This window comes from Conger conger, chromosome 15 (assembly GCF_963514075.1).
Source record: "Conger conger chromosome 15, fConCon1.1, whole genome shotgun sequence".
Taxonomy (NCBI): domain Eukaryota; kingdom Metazoa; phylum Chordata; class Actinopteri; order Anguilliformes; family Congridae; genus Conger; species Conger conger.
The window spans coordinates 28,675,072-28,694,799 of NC_083774.1; the positions used below are offsets into that span (position 1 = coordinate 28,675,072).

The window sequence follows — 19,728 nt, forward strand, 5'->3', positions numbered from 1 at the left end:
CCCCAGACTGGGAGAGAGCAGGTTTTGACATTGTAAGTTCAACCTCATTTGGAGAGATGAGAAACCCTATCTGAATACTCCTTGCACCCCCCTACGAGACCACCTGGCTGTGTTTTAAAAGGGCCACGCATCCGTGAAAGGCCAGCTAATAAATATTAATTTCACTGCCGGGTTTAAGTAGAACCATGTGTCCTTTGTGTTTATAACGTTCTTCAAACTTCATACCGATACTTGCAAATGAGTCTTGGTTTAGTCTGCTAATATTGTGGTGAAGGTTCAGGATATTCTGGGGGGGGAGAGAGAGAGAAAGAGAGAGAGGGGGGGGGGAGGGGGAAAGAGGGATGGTGGGTATGAAGGAGAGAGTGGAGTTGTATTGACTTTGGTTTCCCTTAGGCTGTGCATTACCTTGTAATGACAGCGCGAGTAGCGGACTCGGCACTCCTCCCTGTATCAGCATTCAGACACTGCCCCCTATGGGTCATTTAGAGGATGGCATGGTGAAATAACTTGGTTATAACCTCAAATCAGGCTTTTCTTTTACATTACATTACGTGGCATTTAGCAGACGCTCTTATCCAGAGCGACGTACAACAAAGTGCAAATCAATCACAAGAACAAGTGCAAAAGTAGACCCGAGAGGACAGTACAGTTCCGAGTCCTAGTGTAAACATACAGAAATTCAGAATTCTTCCCATACCTGGTCTGTTTAAGTCTGCTTTCATACTGAAAAATAAAATGCAACCTGTCAATATTTTGAAAAGAGCAATCAGCATTTTTGTATTGGCAATATTAAGAATTAATCGTAAAAAATAAAAAATAAAATCATTGAAAAATGTTTTTTATTCTCGGGATGTAGGCAAGTTGGAAATCTTGAAAGAAGAGAAAATCTTGGCTCATAAAATGCAGCATTGCTTCAATGCATAGCTTTTAATATTATCTTGTCTATTGTAGATTCCTCTACATTGTCATTGTGTAATTGTGCAATTTTGTTTAATTTAATAGGGGGCGACATTGGCTCAGGAGGTAAGAGCAGTCGTCTGGTTCCCCCCTCTTCCAAAATTTCCCCCTAAAATTCAATTTCCCCACCTCACAATCTTACCTAGGACAGCAGGAAGGCTCAAGCTTTACTAGGGGCTTTTATGACAGTTAATATTTGAAGCGATATTTGATTGATTGATTGACTGTCTGATCTATCAAATTATAGATTATTTACCAGTCACAAAATGACTACTCCCTTGCTCACAGTCCATTCCTATACAGCTAAAAACCTGAAGGGCAGATCCACGGTATCATACGTGGTCTATGTCAGTCTCTTATGTAGTTGAATTGGACTTTACCACTCACATTCCCTGCAGTTGTGATATAGCTTACCATGGAATCTCCCTCAAGCAGAAGCGTCATTCATCTCTGCACCTCTAAACATTCGAAGACACCGCGAGCTACAGCGCATCATAAAAATGATGCATCATTTTATTGAATAAAACATTATGCGGTCCTTGGACAGAAATAAAAGGTACTGCATAAACTTGATTGTTTGTGAGAATTACACCCTGGCAGACCTGTAAGGTGAATGTCAATGCGAGGCATAGCAGAGCGCCGGCACGGAAATCTAATCAAATCTACGGTAATGGGAGTCTAATCTCCTCTGGGATTGTGTTAGATCTGGAAATGTGACGATTACAACGGCGCCACTTGCGATATTCATGACTCGTGTGAGCTTCACTTTGAATGTGAATCTAATCACACGGTCAAGCTGGCGACCGAGGATTGGTGCAGAATATCCCTCTCTCTGTGGACTGTTGATACGTCATCAGTTAATATTAAATGACAAGGGGACCCTGCACCCGACTAAAATCAAACCATACAGATGGGCAACCTGTAGCCTAATGGCTAAGGTACTGTACCTGGAAGGTTGGTGGTTCAAGCCCCGGTGTAGCCACAATAAGATCCACAGTGCTGTTTGGCCCTTAAACACAGTAACCCAACGTAGCTCCAGAGGGGCTTGTCCCCTGCCTAGTCAAATGGACGGTAATTCGCTTCTGATAAAAGCATCAGGTAAATAACAAATACATTATGAAAATTAAAAATGGTAAATGAGCTGTACTCTTAGAATGGACGGGGGCCAGGTAAGGTGTGAACTTTTAAGGTTTCAATCACAGTTTCGCAGGGGAGAAGTCCCAGTCATGTCTTGACCACTGCATAGGAAATCGGTACAAATACTCATTGCATTTCAAATGTGAAAAATTGTGATGACAAAATAATAATAAATAATAATGATTTCAGAACAATTACTTTAGAACTTGGAATATATTGATATGATTGTCAGTAAAACAGTTCATACAGGGACGCAAGAACAGTGTTCCGTGAGTCTATCAGTACATTATCAGATCACGTAAATTGCTGGGCTAGTTACATCATTAAAGTAAAATCTGGTATGAAATCAAGAAGTAAATACATACAGCCTGCAGGAGATTGATACACCAATCGGACACTAGAGGGCACTTATTCACGCTAACGAGACGAACAGCCTTCCTGCACGAGAGCGCCTGGCTTTAACCCTTTCTTTCAAGATTTCAATCATTTACGATCTCACACGCCCAGCTCTAAAAGTCTGGTTCTTCTGCCGCAAACATTCTGCTGATTATGAAGAAATGCTAGGGACACCAACAATGACAGCGAAAAGAAATCTAAAAAATATCTCATAACCGTTTCCTTTAAAAAAAATAAACGGTAAACAGTGTCCCGTGTGTGCGCGCGGAGGTCCCGCCAGCGGTGATAAATAATGCAGCGGCAGACTGCGGAGGCTCCGTCACGTGCGCTCCGCGGAACTGGCAGCGCAGACGCTACAGGGAAAAAGAAAGAAAGCTATTTCACATAGAGCTCACCTCGCAGCTACATCTGCATTTTTTAGTAATCTGCACAAGCATATTCACAAATCTATCTGCCTATCAGAGTGTGGCTCTTTGATAGGCCATCTGTGCATGTCAGTAAATTGCCTATAGATCTGTTCTCTGTTCCCTTTTTCCACCCTGATTAATGTCCAAGTTTGGCGTCATTTTAAACGGAAGCACCACAAATTTTGCTTTGGGGCTTTCGCCGCCTGTCCCAAGTGGGACACCTGTATGTGGCTGGACCTGACGGTGGTGTGTGTGTGTGTGTGTGTGTGTGTGTGTGTGTCCTAGGTAAGGTGGGGCAGGGTCTGTCTCAGCAGCCCAGAGCCTGGCGGTACTGCTGAGTCGGCTGTATTTGGAGGGGCGTGTGGGGGCGGAGCGCAGGGCAAACGCACAGCATCTCCGCTCCCCTGTAGCGCGTCGGGGAAGACCTCCCACTTGTTCATTAACATTCAACCCTTGCTCAGACTGCATCAAGAAACTCCTCTCCTCTCTACTACAGCACCCCCCTTCTCTCCCTCTCTCACTCTCTTTCTCTCCCTCTTTCTCTCTGCATCACTCTTTCTGGCCACCACGCTCCAGGAATTCAGCACGAACGTTACAAAGTGGGACGATGAAGGTAATACAAATGTTGTTTTTTTTTCTCTCATTAATTTCTCTTTTCGTTCAATGCAGATTCAACCTCATCTAGTTTGCCTATCTGCCAAAAAGTCCAATCTGGATGATGCTGGGGACCCCATGTGATGAGCTCCCCTTTCTGGGAATTCATCAGGTTTATTACAGAGACGACTGTGCTACAAAATGTATATCATATTTCAGATTGTGAAAAAAAATGGTCATTGGTCCAATATCGTCAAGATCTATATTTTTGCATCTTAATTTTTTAAAGAACGGTGAGATGCTCTGAATATTCTTGGCAAATATTGATTTGCTAGAAGAGGCTAAGTGTGCGTCTGTGCATACTCTGGTCTTTATTTTTTGCGGGATCGACTGCTCATCTGTCAGGTTAAATTGATTGGCATCAGGCTTGGTCTTTTATGCTGTGTGTGGGAAAGCAGGGCTGTCCGCTCTGTGGTTCGAGAGGAAAGAAACTTAGCTGTGATTCAGAAAATAAATATGCTTCAGGTCAAGTTAAATATGTATGGAACTATACGCACTCTTTTTTTATTATTTAAGGTTTGCCTGCTCTCTTCAATTACTTTTGAAACCCATTCTGTCTTGGTGGGCTCTTTTGGATGTGAAGTGTTGGTTTTTGCAGATAGAACAGAGATGATAGAAGCTGTGTGTGTGTGTGTGTGTGTGTGTGTGTGTGTGTGTTGCCAATATTAAATGGGGCCGCCAGGGTTGCGAAGATGAATAGAGGATAAGAAAGAGGTGTTGCAATGTAATATCCTCTGCAATTCAAGCTGCTTCTCTAAAAGAAAACACAATGTTGATGATAGCAAAACATATCTGTGAATGCAAAATATCACTGGGGGACAAATAACGTTTAATTTCCGTTGTACACATGGTAATTTCTCTGATACTGTATTTTAGATTGCCATTATGTGTTATTAAATTGCATCCATTCTATTATAGTCTACATTTATGAAACGATAGTCGGCTTACATAGTTCAAAGACCAAAATAAAGATTCACGAGTCTCCGTTGGTGTTTATGAGTTCTATGGTTAGCACAAGATATTCATCTTGAGAGATCTGAGAAAATCACATTCTCTGACTCTGAATATTTTCCCCAAGCCTTTAAATAACTCTCTATTTTGAGTAACAGTGGGAGGAAGTTTATACTGCTGTTATTTAAATGCAGGAGCCTGTAGCTGTCTGAAAACAATGACATTCTTTAAAATAAATCCTTTGGGAAAAATCCCTTTACAATGATTATAGCGAGCAGCCGATGAAAGCTTCTGAAAAAAGCTCCTCTCATTTCTGATTATTTTGACTGTTCTTATCGATGCAGTTCACATGCCCTACCACTGGGGGCAGTGTTTGACTAGGAGGCCAGTCTGAGTTTGCAAGTGAAGAGGACCCCCCCCCCCCCAAACTATACTAAACTTATTTAAATATATGGAGTATACATATTTCCATATTTAATATATCAATAAGTTACACTTTCAGGCAAAATAATACTTGCCTGGTTTAAGAATCCATTATATACAGTTTATTAGGTAGACCTGTACACCAGCTTGTTAATGCAAATATTTAATCAGCAAATCATGTGGCAGCGTGAAGAGGTTCAGCAGTTTTTTAGACCAAATGTCAGAATGGGGAAGAAATCTCATCTAAGTGACTTTGACCGTGGAATGTCATTGTTGGTGCCAGACAGGGTGGTTTGAGTATCTCAGATCTCCTGGGGTCTCTAGAGTTTGCAGAGAATGGTGCGAAAAGCAACAAAGAAAACAACAGTAGTTCTGAGGAAAAGGGCCAGACTGGTCAAAGCTGTCAGGAAGGTGACAGTAATGCAAATAACCACACATTACAACAGTGGTGTGCAGAAGAGCACCTCTGAACACACAATGTGTCAAACCCCTTAAGTGGATAGGCTACAGCAGCCGAAGACCAACAAGTAAAAAAAATAAGTCTAATAAATACCTAATAAAGTGCTCAGTGAGTGTATATTGTGAACATGTAAATATTTGCATTACATTTACAAATAACTACATGCGTTCTATACAATGACATCAGAGTGTGAACGCACTTCATTGACCTACCTTGTTAAATACCTTCTGCAGCGTTGCTTACGGAGAGAGTCGTATAGAGTATCTACCTGCAATCGTTTTACTGATGTAGGGGCTCTCAGTCACCCACCGATTTGAAGGGGTGCTGAAATTAAGCATTTTAAACTGATACAGCGGCGGCTACTGTGATTAAGGCTGAAAAGCCTCTTTTCGGTCGCATTAGACGGCCTGCGCTGCGTCCTATTATTACCTAATCCCGTCCTCGGAGAGGGAATATTAATAACACTCATAAATCTGACTGACAGCGAATAGGAGGTGAGATGCCCTCTCTGTCAGAAAAGAGAAAATCAATTAATCATGAAGAAGAAAAAACATGAAGAGAGCGGGCAAAGGGTGAAGGAGTTTGAGAGACAAAATTAAAGGGTAGCACAAAGATACAAAGCAAACATACTTATCAGCTCATTATAGCAGGGAAATACCACTGTATTCCCACCCCAAAATCTCACTTTCTTTTCCCACTGGATCACAGCTAAGCATATTCCTGTTGCAAATACATATCAGAAGAATGTAATTTCAGTTAAATAAGTGCCACATGGAGTAGATTAACTTAAAATCCTATTTGCATCTCTCCGTGTTCAAGAACTTGACTGTTCTATGAGCGGTTTGCTTGTGCAGGGATCACTCATGGTCACTCATGGTCCTCTGTGGAACTGCTGGTTTCCCAGTCTCCCTTTTTCCTGAGGGTCAGGTGTGAAGATAGTCTTGCCTATCAGTAGCACTAATTTCCAGGGAGAATGGAAAACCAGGGCTGGATTTGGATTTGATCGCTAATATAGACTGGCGGTGGGGCCATACCATTGAGTTGTGCTGTTTGTGAAGGGTGTGCAGGGCGGCCTGTAGCGTAGTGGTTAAGGTAAATGACTGGGACACGCAAGGTCGGTGGTTCTAATCCTGGTGTAGCCACAATAAAATCCGCACAGCCGTTGGGCCCTTGAGCAAGGCCCTTAACCCTGCATTGCTCCAGGGGAGGATTGTCTCCTGCTTGGTCTAATCAACTGTACATCACTCTGGATAAGAGCGTCTGCCAAATGCCAATAACGTAATGTAATGTAATGTAATGGGTATGGTCACAGCAAAGATTCATGTCTGTCCAGGATATAGAGTATGCTGTGAGCTGCAGTGTCTATGCAGGGTGTAGACACTGGAGTGCAGGTAGTGGTCTGCTGTGGGATATTTAAAGGAATACACCAACATTTTGGGAAACCTTTTTTCCGACTTACCCAGACTTAGACTTAGATGATTGATTACATTTTTGTTCATGGCTCGGTTTCCATGCTAGCATAACGTGTTAGCTTAGCATAAAGACTTGAAGCCTATAGGAGTAAGTAGCCTACCTCCTTCAAAGGGAAGAAATACACCTGACAGCAACTCCAAAGCCGTCTTATGAACACAAAGTGTACTTGAAATACACGTGAGAGAAAAAAGCTAGTAAAAACGAGAGACTTTGTTTACAGAAAGTAAAGACAGTTGGAACTGTAACCATTGAACACACATGTATCCTTCCGTCTTCAGCGGGTTGACCGCAGTGATCCGTGCACCTTCTGAAGGTTACCTACATGTGTGTTCAGCGGTTATGTTTCCCAAAATGTTGGTGTATTCCTTTAAGGAAAGAAATATTGGCTCAGTTGTGCCATTTTACAGCACAGAAGTATAAATTACCGACATCAAAGGTTGAATCAGCTCTAATGTCAAGCCTTAAAAAATTTACAGCTCAATGCTTTGGGCAAAACTCTTTAGGCACCACCAACAAAGAGCAATTTGTATTACAGTAACTCAGTAACTCACAAATTAATGAAATCCTGGAGCTCAAAGGCACAATGGGCTCCTAATGAATGTACACCCAGGGAATGAGTTTGGTTGGCCACATCAAGGACTCGTAAATCACCATTTTATTGGGCGTCGCGTGCAGCCGTAACATCTGTGATGAATCCGTTACCTCCATTTTCAAACACCAATTGACATTTGCCAATTTGCCAATTTTAAACTGTTGTCAGGTCAAATACATTTAGGCGAGGCAACAATGCTAAACAATAATTGACGATCGACATTGAGTCAACACAGCCACTTTTCTACCTGTAATAGATGAGTGTTTTGTACTCATTTAATTTCCAACAACAAAAAGCTTTAATTTCTGCCCTGCTGATTATCATATCGACCTCCACGAGCGGTGTTGATTAGACACTGAACCAACGTCAAAGTGTTTAGTGGGATAGGTTGTAGTCCTACACGGAAGGACTGTAGGCTGATAGGCTGGAGCTCAGCACTGATGGACTACAGCCTGTGTGCAGGGGCTATAACCCATTCATGCTGCAGATAGAGGCTGTGCTGAATTCCCGGGGGCTGATTTATGAGTCCGGAGCGGAGGCGGGGTGAAGGGGGGGGTCTGTCCCACTGCTGGGATTTTAATGGTGATTTGCGTCCGGGGAGGGAGAGGTGCTACTGGGAGTGGGGTCTGTGATTAATGAGCAGAGCCTCCAATCTATTGGCAGGGATTTACCAGGGTCTGCGCATCGTGGCTCAGTGCCAAAACCCCTCCCCCCTCCTCCTCCTCCTCCTCCTCCTCCCCCCCACCCCCCCCCCCCTCCCAGACCCGCCTCCATTCAGCAAGACACTGAGCCGGGATTACTCTTACAGGGATTACATGACTACTGCCTGCACTGGAGTCAAAAACACACACACATACACACGCACACAGACAGACACACACACACACACGGGCATACAGACACACGCACACACACAAGCATGCACACATGCACACAGACAGACACACAGAGATAAACACACACACACACATGGGCATACAGACACACACAGATATACACACACGCACACACACAAGCATGCACACAGGCACACAGACAGACACACAGAGATAAACACATACACACAAGCACACACACAGGCACACAGACAGACACACACACACACACACGCCCACAGGCAGACATACACACTTACATGCATGCACACACGCACACACACGGGCATACAGACACAGAGATATACACACACATGCACGCACACACGCATTCACACATGCACACAGGCACACAGACAGACACACAGAGATAAACACACATACGCGCAAGCACACACACAGGCACGCAGACAGACACACACAGAGACACATACACAAAGAACACTCACGGACACATATCCAGACATGCAGACCGAGAGGACAGACAAACACAGACACGTATAGACACACACAGACACAGATAGAGACAAATACACACAAAAATATGCAAAGATATGCACGCAAACATATACACAAAAAGACTCACACAGGTACATGTAAATTGCACATACAGTACAGACATACAAACGTACAAACACAGACACACACAAACAAATAAACATGCACTGCACACACAAAGACAAAGGACACACAGACATGCAAGTAAATACACACGTATACATGTGCTTGCACACACACACACACACACACACACACACACACATACACACACAGGACAGAAATGTTATATTGCTTTCACTGCCTGGGTCCTCACATGCACATCAAACACTAAGAATGGATTCATCCTTTATTTTCCCCTTAGTTTCATTTCATTTTAGTGTCACTATGGGTTTTACTCTGGAACACAGATACTGTACAATAAATTATTTGAAACTTTGTGTAAGATCTCATGAGGTGAATAATCTGTGGAGGTTTTCATATTCTCGACTGGAGCTAGGTCAGGTTATATGAGGGCTTTGTTCACTCGTGTGCTGGACATTGCAGCATGAAGTTATTATACAAGCTTTTAAAAAATGTAATTATGTGAGATAACCTCCTGCTATCTCTCATCTCTCATTCTCCACAGTCAGTTCTTCACAGCTGCAGACATATCATAATATAGAGTAACATAGCAGCTCTGATATATTTATTAGTGATAATGAACCCAGAACCCTGCTGGTACCGAGGACACATTTTCAGTTTGAATCTGATGGCTGTTATGCACCTGACCGCGGCCAGGTAATGGCATTATGGGATACGAGCGGTAGCCGGTATGAGTCAACGCCGCACCCTCGGGACCAGTGGGTCACGAGGTCGGCCGGGGCTGACTGATGTGGGTTTTCTGGAGCCAATAAACCCATTAAGTACAGCTGTGATGCTGATAAATGAGAGCCCAGCCAACAGAAAGTTCTGCTGAACAGTGACAAACGTGGAACTGTCCAACCGTAGCGGTGGGAGAGTCTTCGAAATGCATGCTCATAAGTACGGCTGGCTGTTTGCCTTTTGTGAATGTATATATTTTTTTCTTACAAAAAACATAAACCAAACACAAAATGACACAAAGTGATAATTACATAGAAATAAAATGAAAAGGGTTCACAGGTTCGACGATATTAGCCATGTTTTGGCAGTTCCATGACTTACTCCAATTCTTTGCCATTTCCGCGATTTCCTCAGTTGTTGTACCTTCCGGCTGAAGAATTTGGTAATGGTTAAATTTACATCCTGTAATAATTACCTAGTATTGACTGGGTAACTACACATCTACTTGAAGTTTGATGTAACTACTTTGATGTCAGTGGTAAGTACTATGAAACAAAGTCAGTACTATATACAAGTACTATGTACATAAATTTTACAGCCCATTTACATACCTCTGAAATCTAAATAATTATCTAATAAGTACCTGGTATTTGCACAGTAAATACTAGGCAATTCATGTGCTGTAAAATAAAGAAAGAAGAATTGTGCTAACTTTCTGAACCTGGTTTTTCCACCTCTGTGGCAGACTCGGCATACCAAAATGGTTAAGATATATCTTTAGGGAACAACTTCAAGTGTTATTTTATGATGCATGAGGATCAATATTTGGAAAATGAAAATTCAAAAAGTATGCACAATTTAATAAAAATTATTCAGACCTGGCAGCACCAATAACACCCCCACCTCTCTTCTCCATGTTCCACCCCATTAAACCAGGGCTGCACAACTCCGGTCCTCAAGGGCCAGTCTATGTATTGGTTTTTGCTCCAACCAATTGCCTCATTTGCTGACAGCTCTATAAACTACCCTGGTTCAAGCCTGTACTTGACCACAGTAAAATCATTAGGATATACTTGCAGTCTGCATCTATAACCAGTACTCATACACATGTCAGATAACATATGATTGAGTCAATTAATTAATTAAGACCAGAAGTTGGCCTAAAATCCTGAATTGGATCGCCCCTTGTTGCGCACCCCTGCATTAAAAACACTAGACCAGATATCATCAACTCTGGCCCCCTAATCCAAATCCAGCCCTGGTTTTCTTTGCCCTGGATAATTGGTGCTACTGATTGGCCAGAATCTCTTCACATCTGACCCCCAAAAGAAAAGAGAGGGGAAAGAGCTGGACTGCAAGTTGCTGATCCCAGCACTAGACTGCTAAAAAGATCGTTGACAACCCCGGCGTTGAAAAGGGCATTTTATCAGCCTGTTTCTTCACTGAAATGAGGCCCAGGACAGAACACACACCCTTTCATCCCTAATGATCTTTCGGTTTCTCACCTGCCAGCCAGCAGCACGGAGCAGTGGGGGATCTCAGCCAGGATCGGCAATAATCTCAGCCTCTGGGTCTCCTGCACCTCCTTCTCCCCTCACCCACCGCCTCTCTCCCTCCGAGCTGCCACTGCTCCTCTGTCATAACATGGAGGTGTGGAAGGGGAGGAGCACTCCTCTCATGCATGGAATTCCGGGCCTACTAGGAAAATGGCCCCTCTAGTGCAACCACAGGTTACAGTACCGTGGCTGGCAGTACCATGCATTCTCCTGGGAGAGGGACAGACCCCGGATGCCATTCTTCTCGAACACAGAATTTACTTCCAGGACCCTGGGGACCAGAAATCACATGAGCGATTTAAGAGGGTGGCTACACGATTTAACCTGTACAAAGTCAGGTTCTCACTTATAAAGGTGATGTAGATCACTGTTAATTAAAGGGTAAATATCATTTCATTAATACACTTTATTAGGTATTTATTCGACTTACTTCTTCTGCTGCTGTAACCTGCTGCTGAGTGTTCAGAGATGCTCTTCTGCACACCACTGTTGTAATGTGCGGCTATTTGCGTTACTGTCACCTTCCTGTCAGCTTCGACCAGTCTGGCTATTCTCCTCAGAGCTCTCTCATTAAGCACGCATTTTTGTGGGCAGAACGGCTGCTCACTGGTTGTTTCTTTCCGCACCATTCTCTGCAGACTCTAGAGACTGCTGTGCGGGAAAATCCCAGGAGATCCGCAGTTTCTGAAATACTCAAATCACAGTGTCTGGCACCAACAAACATTCCACGTTCAAAGTCACTTCGATAACATTTCTTCCCCATTCTGACATTTTGTCCGAAAAACAGCCGAACCTATTGACCATGTCTGCATGCTTTTGAGCATTTAGTTGCTGCCACACGATTGGCTGATTAAATATTTGCATTAACAATCTGGTGTATGGGTCTACCTAATAAAGGAATATATACCGAGTGTATATTCATGTTTGTTTTAGATTAAATAATGTCAAATAAGAACAGCTGCTCTAGCGTTTCAGCTCCTGTGTGTGAGAAAGAGAGAAAGAAATAGAGACAGAGAGAGCGACAGAGAGATAGAGAGGGAGAGAGTGAGAGATCGAGAGAGCAAAAGAGAGATAGAAACACAGAGAGGGAGAGAGAGAGCAAGAGAGCGATAGAGAAAGACACAGAGAGGGAGAGAGAGCGAGAGAGAGATCCCATGGGGACTGTCAGCGCTGCTTCAGAGCTCTTCAGTCGAGTTCTGCAGTCATCAAATATTCATCAGGGAAATGAGGGGCTGGCACAGGACCTGATGGACGGGTGGGGGATGGGCGCGGCACAGGGAGTGTGGAGGGGGTGGATAATGGGGTGGGCAGGTGGGAGCAGGGGTAGGTGCAGGGGAAGGAGGATGAGGGAGTAAGGTTGCATGGTGGGTTTGAGGGGCAGGGCCTGGTTACGACAGTAAATGTTTTTCTAAATTTAGGCTGCGGTTGTGCAGAGGCGGAGCTGATCCTCTTTGTATGAGTATAATCTGGCCATGGGATTAGGACGTTTACTCCAATGCAAAACATCCACTCTCCATAATGATGCCCCTGTGGGATTGAGATGGGGGCGTAAGAGCAGGGGGAGGGGGGAATTCATTATGTGGACCAGCGCAATTGGGCTTCCATTTTAGATGGAATTTCTGTACTAGGAAACACAATTTACCTTGAAAAATCGGAAAAACCCTCTGGGATTGTGATGGGGGGGGGGGGGGGGGGTCAAAGGTGGGGATCTTCTTAATGGTGGCCATGTAATCTTCCATTTTAGGTGGAATTTCTCTACTAGGAAAAAAATAATCACCTCGGTTGTTTTGGTTTTCTTCAAAAATAGAAAGGCTGTCATCATCTCTGCATGTAGGAAGTATATCCTGTTCATATAACAGAACCTGATCCGTTAACAGGACAATGGGATCTGACCAGACAACCTCCTGTGAATCAGAGTTTGCTTTGTCAGGCAGTGATTCATCAGAATCAGACACGGCGGTTTAGAGGCTGAGTCAGAGTTAAAAGGACCTTTATGAGGTTGAAATGTGAAACAGACTGGTATTATGCAGACCCTATGTCTATTGTGCCGGGCCCAGGATGTTAAAAGCTCCCTTTATGAGCGCTGAAATCTGAAACAGACAGGCATTGTGCTGACCCCCGGGTCTATTGTGTTAGCCTCTGGATAACTCGAACTGACTGACCATCTGTCGTGGAGTTTCCAGACTTTTCCCAACGCCGTTCAGATACTGGCCAGGATTCAGCTCCAGAGGCTAGGCGTTTCAGTAAAACCGCAGTCATCACACTGCAGTCAGGACCCGCAAGGTGCTTCAAAACAAAAGAAACAAAAACCCAGGTATACGGTTTGGTGGGCCATACCAAGCATGTATGAATGAGAGTTGCAGGGTCTCGTGATTTACACACATTTACATACTTTTAAATAATTAATTAAATTACATTTCTACCTACATTTTCTCAGGTTAACACGTATTAAGTTGCCTCAGAAAACATCAAATATCAAATGCAATTTGGAATTTCTTTTACAGGAAGTAGCCTAAGGTGTCCTTCAACAAAAGAAAAGTGTGCCACTGCACATGAACAAGAGCACATCTATATCAGATTGATGTTGCGTAGAGGGCTAATAGGCCTTGTTGGAAGAAGAATGTTTGGTATGATACCTTTCAATCACCTCACAAACTGACCTCTGCCTTCTTCTGGAATGGACTTCTGCACATAACAGGCTCTTCCTCAGCCACACGAACGGGTCCATTGGTCTTTTCCAGAGATTAAAATACATTGGTGCCTCGTTTGCTCCCATTCTGAGACAAACTGCGTGTTATTTCCCTTAATGGTAAGGGCAGAGGACTGTACACGTTAATCAATGGTAGGAGAACAACAACATCTGCTTGAGACAGCAGGACCTTCTGGTTGTTCCAAAGCCCTAAGGCAGTTTGTGGGCAGAGGGGGGAGGGGGTGCTGTTTGGGGCAGCGGGGGTGGGTGAAAGTGGGTTGTACCCCATGGTGTAGTACAGAGCAGTCGGGGGGGGGGGGGGGGTTGTGCTCATTATTTCTGTGGGAGAGCTTAATTCCTCCAATTGCTCCCCACCCCTTTTTCTCAGTAGCAGCTCCATGCAACCCAGTAAACCGTAGTCTCATTTTAATGGTCAAGCTTAATCAACACAGTTCACTGTAGTAAATGTGTGGATGTAGAAAGTCATAAATGAATACACTTAATGAAGTAATACGTGAAATAAAAATGACTATAAAGGTAAAAATCACATCAGGTTAGGACTATGATGAGCACATGTGTAATTGAAGATTCTTCCTTTGATCAAAGTGCATTCATTTGGAAATGCAGGGGAAAAAGCAAAACAGAATCATTGCTGGTCTCATGGCTCAGACTGTATAGACTATTTAGGGTCCAGCAGCATGCTTATGTTTAGAAAAACACATATAAATGGCTTTGGGTTCGTCAGGCTGTTCCCAGGGCTTAGTGCTGTACAGCCACCGGGCAGCATCCTCTTGGATATGGGGCATCTCCCTCCCCCCTGGGAGAATGATGTCACAGGGAGTAGTGAGCATGCTCAGTAGAGACCGTACCTGTGCTGAGACTCTAGTCCCAGATGGTGAAAGGTGGGCTCCTGCCCCTCCCTCTTCATTGTCCTGCGCATCCATTTCCTGTTTAACACTAAAGTCAACAAATCCATCATTTAAAGAACACACACACACACACATACACACAACCCCCTCCCATCTCCCATCTGTTGGGCGCACACACAGACACTCTCTCTCTCTCTCACATACACACACATAGGTACACACACATGCATGCGTACACCAGACAAGACAGAAACCCACACACATTTGTACACCATACACAGACACACACACACATATTCTCTCTCAATCACACACACACACACACACACGTGCACAGACACAGGTAGACACATACACAGACACACATACACATACATACAACCACACACCAATACACACGCAGACACACACACATTCTCTCTCTCTCTCACACACACACACACACACACACGTGTGCACAGACACAGGTAGACAGGTAGACACATACATACACACACACATACACACACCAACACACACACACCCACACACATGTACGCACACACAGACATAAGTAAACACATACACACAGATACTCCCACACGTAAAACACACACATAAACACACACACAGACACAGAGGCAGATGCACGCTCCCCCTCCCGTTAGCCCCCCCTCCGTGTGGGAGTGGTGCCGTCGTTGGGGTGGGACAGAGCGCTCACTGCCCTCCTCTCCGGATGAGCTGACGGGATCGCCAGGTCGCATCCTAATCCTCCGCTCCGCAGCCCAGACCGGACAGCGAGCTCACCTCCCAACCCACACTCACCCTCTCCCTCTCCCCATTCACGTCTGGGAATCTCTACCTGCTCTCGAACGGGAATTACCTCCGGCAATGGCAATGTGTCTGATACGGTGAGGAAATCTCTTTATTTAAGCATTTTCTTCACTTGTCTTACTTTGTGTTGTGTTTTTGATATATGTATATGTACTGTTTAGTGGGATGTTGCATGAGTCGAATCATACTTGTTTGAAGTTTGACTTTTTTGCGGGGGGACCTGGTTGAAAACTCACGCGTTCGCTTCCTAAAGAGGTGGTGGTGTATCGCGGATGCCGTTTTTATCACAGAACCCATGTAAAGAACTGTTTTATCCTCGTCTGTTTTCCTGAGATCGGAGCACAGATGGGCTTCTGGGATTTATTCATGTTTACGAGCAAAAAAAAAAAAAACAAGGGAAAAACAAGGCTGACAAAATGAGGGGATGTAGAACAAATATCTGTGCGTGTGGAAGACCGCGAAGCGAGACGCGTACCGCCGTGCGTTTCCTACCCCCAACGCGGGAGCCGGCGTGTTTCTGGGAGGTCGCAGCGCACCCGTGCCATATTTCGACGTGTAAACGAAACGAACGATCCCCGATCGAGCGGAGAGACGCAGCAGAGCGCCCTTGTGACAGTGTGGTTGGCGGGAGGGACGCAGAAAAAAGTTACGGCTAGCGGAGTCCGAAAGCGGGCTTGGGGGACCCAGCAGAGACCTCTCCGCCGCAACCGTCCCCGAAATCCGACGGGGTGCGATGCTACGCGCCACGCGGAGGCGTGCGGCTTGCCTTTGAAGCGACAGCGGGCTTTGCTTTGCCGGGACAGCTTCCGTGTGGTGCGCGGTGGGGTGGCTTGATACACTGCAACCCCCCTTCCCCCCCAGTGAAAAAACAACCCATGCATTATTTATGCGTAATAAAAGCCTTCTATACGCAGAAGCATAATGTGCCCCCATACCGTGCCCGTCTGCCCGCCGCCAAAACAGCACGGCGCTCGGTTTCTCTTCCCCACTGTCCTTTGCCCTTCATTGCTGGGGTCAGAGGTCACATAGTACTGCAATCTTTGACCTTCAGGGGTTGGTATGATTACCTGAGAAATCATAGCTAGCTTGCAACCCCCTTAGACACTGTACAGTGAATGGGCCTCACTCACTTTGTAGGCGCAGTCCTAACCTTGGATGCAGTATGTTGACAGTTTAATAGGCATTTATTTGATTTTAGGAGTGCAATAAAGTGTAAACAGAACAGACTATTGTAATGCATTAGCACGGTGTGTTTTCTGGTCAGGAACACGGTGTTGTATAATCCATCATAAATAACTGAATGGGGAGAATGTGTGGCAGAGATATAGAGAGACTGCTGCAGAATTGGTGAGGCGTGTGGAGCAGTTCTATAGGTGATGGACTCCAACCAAATGTGAACCCCCCTGTGCAGGCAGGGGTTCAGACCCCCGTCATTGTACTTGCTCAGCTGTGCCCTGCTGAGGAAAACAGCTCTAGGACTTGAAACAGCTGGTAGCTTGTTGACCAGTTCAGACTAGCTCCATACTCAACATGGTTTGACCGGTTCAAACTAGGGAACTGGGAAGTTCAAGCTGGATTTTGCACCAGGGTGGTCCTTTCTCTGTTACCCTCTCTGCTTCCTACCTGTCTGAAAAAGGCTAAAATATTAAGAATTATTGACTGCAGAAAATGATGTGCACCTTAAATGTTGGTCTGAATCCTGGTGTAAAAGCTTGGAATTACTAGCTACCAGCTGCTTCAAAACATGCTGGTCAAACCATATTGAGCTGGGACCCGGTCTGAACTGGTCAACCAGCTACCAGCGGTTTCTAAACCTAGTTTGAGCATGTTTTTTCAGTCGGGTTGTGTTCAGTTTGGGTCAAACTGACCAACTTTAAACTTTTAGTAAAAGAAGAATGACACAAGGAGATATATTTCATAACCACTGTAGACTTGGCTCTGGTTTTGTGTTTCTATTTGTTATTCGTCATATGTATTTGCTTTGTCTTTTTGTCTTTTCAATTTTCTTTTAATATAATATGATAAAATAATTGAGAATGTCAGACAAAATAATATATAAATAATCTTCTGCATGAAAACCTTGTTTGATCTTAATGTCTCAGAGATAAACATGATTTACACCATCCAAGACTTCATTATAGTAATTTTTTTAAAATAAACTCCTTGTTTATCACAAATGAACTTGCCATTTTCATTGTTAAGTGCGATCTAGCAGGTAGATTACAACCAATTACCATACATTGTTTATATTGTTTGGAAGTGACATAAGGTAATATACTATACTGAGTACGTCTTCGTACATCTTATTTGTTTATTGCGATAAATAAATATCCCAATAATGTACTGGTTATAGCTGTCATCCATTTTAAACCCTTCATATTTCTTTATGTCCTTCATATTCCCCATCTATTGCTGACATCACACAGGGCCTAACCCACCCACCCAATAATCTCACCCTTCTCTAAAAGCTTCGTAGTACAGGACTCCCTCAAAGCGTTATTTAAATACAAACAAGGGCCTGCAGTAGTTCACAGTACAGCTGCTACAGTAGCTGCTGTCTTGCCAGTCACAAAGTTTATGTAGATGTAAACGTTGAAGCCACTGAAGATTTTAGGTTGACAGTGCATGCCTTTGTGGATTTTATTTTGTGAATGTGAATTTGCACTAGTTTGTAGGAAATTAGTCCAGTTCCTACAAAGTTAAAAAAAGACAGAATTCATATGATGCAGAAAGAATAGAGACAAGCTTCTGTCTGCATCCGTTATATTTATTATTAAAAGCCACTTCAGAAACTCCACGTCCCCTCTGTTATCATTTTCACAAGTGTAATTCGCCAAATGCAGGTACCTAATTGAATTACAATTTTAATTTGGGGAGAAAATTAGAATCAATAGGTATTTCAAAAGAGTAAGCAGGCATTCCTGTCTCATATTATAGCCAAACACTTGCTCTGGGACTATAGCCTACTTTATAACACCACCCAAATGCCCTCATAAGACAATACCAGAAGGACCACTGAAATGTCTCATGTTATCTCTCTATTGCTGCCTTAAAATGACTTATTACAAGACAAAATTAAATGGCTTCTGGGGGCCAAACGAAAGGGAAGCTTGAATTGGGCCGTATAAATGATTCACGGGCACTTAATTCGGTAATTCGATCGCAGCCGAGGGTAGCCCTGCCCCTGCTGCATCCGAAGGTCACGCCATTTGCGGAACGCGCCGGTATTGTTTGCAGTCATCATGCGGGATTTACATTACAGATTATTCAGGCTTTTAATTGATCCTTTAGATTCTCATTTCCCTTTGCGTTTGGCTATACCGGTAGCCTATATTGCTTTTATGCCGATTCGGAGTGGCAGTGTTGTCGCGTAGGCTACAAGTTAGCTCTGTTGTGTCACGGTGTTGGCAGCCCGACGGCACAATGGCACCAGGTAGCGGACTGATCTCAGCAGCAGACAGTTCGTTCCAACAACCGGCAACACGTACAAATCGCGTGGGCTCTGTCACTGAAAATCGCCCACAGAGAGGTTTGAGCATCAGCCTTTCTTTTGTCTTCAGCCGAATAAAACAGGGAAGGCAATGTTCCTAATATAGCCTAATTGCACATAAACAGTGTTATGGTGCTCTGTTTATGGAAAGAATCACAAAACCATAAAGTTATATTTTGTGCATATTTACAAAGACTAATAAACTGGCATGGTTAATTAAATGTAACATTTGGGCTCTGTTAACAGCTCAGCTTAAGGTAGGTTACTGTGTTTGGCACTTCTACAGGGGTTAGATTACATGATGGTTTTTGTGTACAATAGGCTAGAACCTGTACAGATATAATGGGCTGGTGGCTGGGGTTTTTTCAATGAAGTGTGAAATCCAGAATTCAATACATAACAACATACCTCTAACCAGGTTCCCTGCTCTTTTGCTTGAAAACAGTAAATTAATAATGATCTACTGAGTCTAACAGCCACAAAACCCTCAGTAAACTCTTCAATGTTCTTCTGCTTCTGCATCAACTGGCACCCAGAGGAAACACAAGCATTTTAAACAGACAGTTTCAGAGATGCATGGCGGTCCAACAGAACACCATTAGTGCATAAATCTGACAGGACTCGCAGATATATTCTTCCTGAGCCCACAACTCCCTTTACAAATGTTTTTTCTTGTTCTTGTTT

General features: G+C 43.9%; 1 protein-coding gene across 2 annotated transcripts in view; it reads left to right on the forward strand.

Annotated features, from left to right (window-relative positions):
• The first annotated feature begins 3,358 nt into the window (after positions 1-3,358).
• Positions 3,359-19,728, forward strand: part of LOC133111396 (synaptic vesicle glycoprotein 2B-like) — a 51,605-nt gene continuing 35,235 nt past the window's right edge. The window contains exon 1 of one of the 2 annotated variants that reach the window (XM_061221724.1): positions 3,359-3,510. The gene's annotated coding sequence lies outside the window, so the exon portion shown is untranslated. Of the gene's footprint in view, positions 3,511-15,466; positions 15,632-19,728 lie in introns of those variants that run through there. The other variant, XM_061221725.1, reaches the window with a different exon arrangement.